Below are 6,000 nucleotides of genomic sequence, written 5' to 3' on the forward strand. Positions count from 1 at the left end.
GAATGGTTTCTTTGTAGCTGAACTCTCTACAAGGTAACTTTTCTAGCTGATGTCTCTACAAGGTGACTAGTTTGTAGCTGAACTCTCTACATGGTGGTTTCTTTGTAACTGAACTTTCTACAAGGTGACTTCTTCTAGCTGATCTTTCTACAGAGTGATATGTTTGTAGCTGAACTCTCTACAAGGTAACTTCTTCTAGCTGATCTCTCTACAGGGAGATTTGTTTGTAGCTGAACTCTCTACAGGTGATTTGTTTGAAGCTGAACTCTCTAAATGATGGTTTCTTTGTAGCTGAACTCGCTACAAGTTAACTTCTTGTAGCTGATTTCTCTACAGGGTGATTTGTTTGTAGCTGAACTATCTACAAGATAACTTCTTCTAGCTGATCTTTCTACATGGTGATTTGTTTGTAGCTGAATTCTGTACAGGTGATTTGTTCGCAGCTGAGCTCTTTAAAGAATGGTTTCTTTGTAGCTGAACTCTCTACAAAGTAACTTCTTCTAGCTGATGTCTCTACAAGGTCACTAGTTTGTAGCTGAGCTCTCTACATGGTGGTTTCTTTGTAACTGAACTCTCTACAAGGTGACCTCTTCTAGCTGATCTTTCTACAGGGTGATTTGTTTGTAGCTGAACTCTCTACATGATGGTTTCTTTGTAGCTGAACTCTCTGCAAGGTAACTTCTTCTATTGATCTCTCCACAGGGCGATTTGTTTGTAGCTGAACTCTCTACATGGTGGTTTCTTTGTAGCTGAACTCTCAACAAGGTAACTTCTTTAGCTAATCTCTCTACAGGGAGATTTGTTTGTAGCTGAACTCTCTACATGATGGTTTCTTTGTAGCTGAACTCTCAACAAGGTAACTTCTTCTAGCTAATCTCTCTACAGGGAGATTTGTTTGTAGCTGAACTCTCTACATGATGGTTTCTTTGTAGCTGAACTCTCTGCAAGGTAACTTCTTCTATTGATCTCTCCACAGGGCGATTTGTTTGTAGCTGAACTCTCTACATGGTGGTTTCTTTGTAGCTGAACTCTACAAGGTGATTTTTTCTAGCTGAGCTATCTCTTTCCATAGTTGCATGAACTCCCTACAAGGTAACTTCTTCTAGCTGATCTCTCTACAGGATGACTTGTGTGTAGCTGATCTCTATACAGGTTTCTTATTTCTAGCTGATCTCTTGAATTCTCTTCAGGGTGACTGCTCTATTAGGATGACTGCTCTATTAGAGTATCTCGATCTCGCATTTGCTGCACCAAGTTGGATTTCGTGTTATAACTCCGTGGCTTTAAGTCTGATTCTTCTACACCATTGATGAGCCTTTCTAAGATGATTACTCCATCTGTACAACGATTTTCAAAGCATTACTAACGTGGCAAGCAGTCGTTTTTTTATTAGCTGATCTCGATTGCGTAATTGTTACGCACTGTTGGTTTTTTCGTTGTATCTTCCTGTTTTTTAGCTCGATTTCTTTCAAACCACAAAAGGTTTGAGGTTCAATAGTTAACCTATTCACCCACCGATTTTCAGCTTCTTCCCATACGCGGTTTACCCTGTAGGCGTGACAACATATTGGTGTTATTTTTCGTGAATAATTGCTCATAACTCTTTGCCTGTTTATCGTATTCCAGCCAAAGTTGGTACCGAGATGCGCCGTTATATCCCCCTTCTGTGTGCCAAATTTCAAGGCAATGGGATATGGCGTTCGAGTTTTATAGCAGTTTTTGTAAGTGTGCGACAAGAAAAAGAAAAATAAGAAGAAAAAAACGAAGAAACTGAGCCAATTTTTGAAGTCGCATATCTCGGGAACGCGCGAAGCGATTTCGCTCAAATTTGGAATGTGGAGTGCTGCAGTTGGAGGGCATGTCCACAGCAAAAATCGTCTTGTTTCATCAAGGAAGCACAGAGCTACGGAGGTGCGAAAATTGCGTTTTCTTTCTTCCTGTCAATATACTCACGGGTGTTACGCGCCGGCTTCTTGGGCCGCACGACACACTACCGTGTGTCTTGATTTTCAATGGGACATTGGAAACAGTGGAAATTGAAAACTGAAACTGAAAAACTAAAATTGGTCAAAGCTTCATATTAACATGTACCTCTTAACAAAGACCACCTCTGTAATAAGACCACCCGTATAATAAGACCGCCTCTAATTAGACCACCTCATTATAGTTGTTATGTCAAGTAGGTCCAACAAAAAGGCTATAAGGTGTACTCATAATGTAATAAAATATCAATCAATTAGACAGTACTAAAGGTTAAAATGACAGCTGCAGGGTTGTACATAAGGATACACTATCTTACCGTGCCAAGACCTAAAGTCCATGGTCATGTCACAATGAAAAAGAGGTAATTGCATGCATAATTTACTCTGCTGATACTGGATTTGATAATGGATTTCTCATGAATTTATGATTTAAGAGTTGCATAGTTAAATTAATGATCTTGGACTTTGTGTCTTGGTAACAGTTAGACACTCGTGCTAGGCGTCTTCGAGGATTTAAAAACCTGAGGTGATGTCAATAATCACCTGTGCCTCAGTAATTACTGATGTCACCTCAGGTTTTTAAATCTTCGAAGATGCTTATTATGAGTGCCTAACAATTATCAAGACACAAAGTCCAAGATTATTAATGTTGACTTTGTAACTATGCAACTCCTAAATCATGCACAATTCATGAGAAATCCATTATCAAATCCAGTATCAGCGGAGTAAATTATGCATGCAATTGCTCCATTTTTATTTGTGACATGACCATGGACTTTAGGTCTTGGCACGGTAAGATAGTATATCCTTTTGTACAACCCTGCAGCTGTCATTTTAACTTTTAAGTACTGACTGATTGATTGATACTTTATTACATTATGAATACACCTTAGCTGGACCTACTTGACATAACTACTACAATGAGGTGGACTTACTTTTAGAGGCGGTCTTATTTTACAGGTGGTCTTATTATAGAGGTGGTCTTTGTTAAGATGTACCTGTTAATATGAAGTTTTGAACAATTTTAGTTTTTCAGTTTCAGTTTTCAGTTTCAGTTCAATTTCCACTGTTTCTAATGTCTCATTTGCAATGCTTAGCATCACAGGTGGATATAAATAGACTATAGCTTGTATTATTTTTAGTTTTGTATTGTGTTGTCTGATTGAGAAAGTTCTACATGCAGTCACTTAGTTGGTGTGACATTTACAGAAGCTGTAGTGAAGCATTTGATTGTCCTCCCTCCTTAGCTTTATAGCTATCCAATTGATGGATCAAGATCAAGAGAATTTCGAGTCCCCTGTCAACATTTCAACACTTCCTACAGAGTTGATGGATTTTTATCATCTCATTTTTATCTTCAGTACGTGACAGGATAAAGCTACGATATGTTTCAAGGTGGTTGAGATATGTGATAGAAGGAACACCATCACTGTGGAAGAAGTTTGTGTGGCCATATCATGACCGTCGTGAGGAATGTAGTGTGAAGGTGTGTGGACAACATATCAAAGTGTTAGCTTTTCCTAACTATAATAGAACACCATCAACAATGGTAGCGATGCTGCAGTATTGTAGTAATGTACAACATCTTAGTCTACCATCAACTGTGTTAGATCATGAGCAACTAAGAAAGGCTATCCATCATATGGCAAATCTGCAAATACTAGAGGTTGAGGTGGATAGTTGGAAAATTAAAAAATTACTGATCAATACTTCTCACTTAAGAGAACTCATAATGTATAATTATGCTTGCATTTTTTTCAACGGAGTCCAATGTGAAGAAATTTTAGTACAGTGGAAGGAAACAGAGTGTAGACCACTAAATATTAATCTATTTGTACCTGCAGAGTTTGGTTTTTCTGACGACATAGATACTATACTTGCTCGACTTCATATTTCTTCTGATACTCCTATTAGTACAGTTGCTAACTTCAAAGTGTATGCTGGACTTAAAGTACCCTTAAATTTGTCTCCTTCATTGCCACGTTATCAAATGCAGGTTGAAAGATCTGGTAAACTCAGACAAGTGACCACTTCATATGTAAAACTCAGTGACTTTGGTATACTGGGACTGGAAGATGATATAGTAGTGATGACAGATTGTCAATATGGCAGAAAGACTATGAACAGTGTAAGGTATAGCAAAGGGATTACAGAACAGTTGAAGATTCCGGGATCTGTGAACATTAGGTTAAATAATCTCAGTTGTGTTACTCATGTTAATTTCTCAAGGTTTCGATCATTCTATTCTGGTCACTTGGAGCAACTAGCTAATGCCTGTCCTAATCTTCAGAGACTCAACTTACAGTATTGTGATCATTGTTTAGATAACCTACAAGGTCTACAGGCTATTGCTAGTCACTGTCACAGCCTTCAAGGACTAAACTTACTTGGTATACATGTTTTAAAAGATGAGGATTGTATTGCATTGTGGGAAACACTGAAGTTGACCCACGTAGCAGTGCAACTCTGTACAAATACTGTGAGATCAAAAGTTACAAACAGATAAAGGTTAGTATGTTTGTTTCAGAAGCGTTGGACTATAATAGGAATTCAGTTTGGTCTTTGTGATAATTTTAGTTCTTGTTTACGTGACACTAGTCCTGACAGTGATGTGTTTTCATATTTTCCATCACTTCACTATTGTTATTTGGAGCACGATAAATTTTTTGGCTATACTAAACATACTTTTGTACTGGATGTGATTAATAACTGTAAAGAACTGAAATGTGTCACAATTGATGTTCTGGTTGTTGGTGTACCACTCACTTCAGCCCAAAACCATAATTTACAACAATTATACATTAGAATGGATAATTATGGTGATCCATTTGATGATGTTCCTGATGTCTTTATGAGTTCAGTTTCGGCTCATGGTGGGCTGGTACGTGTGTATCTGGTGGTATATTCTTTGACTACTGAAGGCATAACCACTCTTGTGAGGATTTCTCCCAAACTAATTGAATTTTATGCTAAGCCTCGGAATCTGTATGATGTGAATGGACAGAGTTTGGACCAACATGATATACAGGTTTTCAAAGCCACACTGAAGAGAATGTTTACCAACAGAAAATTATTTAATGTTGGATATTATGAGGTAGATACCGGGGGTTGGCAGGTCCCACTACCAGAGGACCTTTCACCACTTTGGAACGTGATGCATGTGTAATCTTGTAATGGTATCATTAGTGTACAATCCTGTGTTATAATGTTTCTATGAAATATTTTATCTCACTTTCAAGCAAATATAGAGGGAGTTTTCAACATGTTAACAACTATGCTGAAGTCAATTTAGTGAATCCACAGGCACAGACATGCACTTACAACAATGGATTAAAGGCATTTTGACAATGAAATTATAAATATTTGTCCATTGTAAGATTAAATTTATAGTTGCACATATTACCCCTCTATGAGTATACATGTGAGTATACAGTGAATCCTCAATTATCCGAACAGCTTTGTTCTTATAGTTAGCTAAAAGTATAAGTGAAATATATATTTTGGATAATTGAAGTCCATTATACAGAGCTTCGTTCAATTACTCTAATAGAATGCACACTGATGACAAAATACTCCAATAGAACAGTCACATATAACTGAGGTTGGGATAAGTGAGGATCCACTGTATACACTTAACTACACTGCTTAAAGTATCTTAGTTTACTATAGTGGTATATCCCCAGTACATGGAACAGTTAATTGTTTGTTATTTTAGTAGTTTTTCAGTAAACCCACATTCACTGATGTTTTACTGAGAGTTTAAAACTTAGTAAAATAATTATGTTCCATATACTTAAGTCTACTGACACTTTACTATCAGTATATCTACAGCAAGGCATCTTAACAAATTAGTAAACTAAGAACCTTCAAGCAGTGCTACATGTAACACATTGGTGTATTGCATAGGAAAGAAGCCAAGCTGTGAAAAAATGTTTCAACCTTCAAAAACCTGTATGGATGAAAAAAAAGTTATGAAATGACTACGGTAATATCAATACCTTTTTAAAACAGCTGCAAT

The sequence above is a fragment of the Dysidea avara genome, chromosome 5 (assembly GCF_963678975.1).
Source record: "Dysidea avara chromosome 5, odDysAvar1.4, whole genome shotgun sequence".
Taxonomy (NCBI): Eukaryota; Metazoa; Porifera; class Demospongiae; order Dictyoceratida; family Dysideidae; genus Dysidea; species Dysidea avara.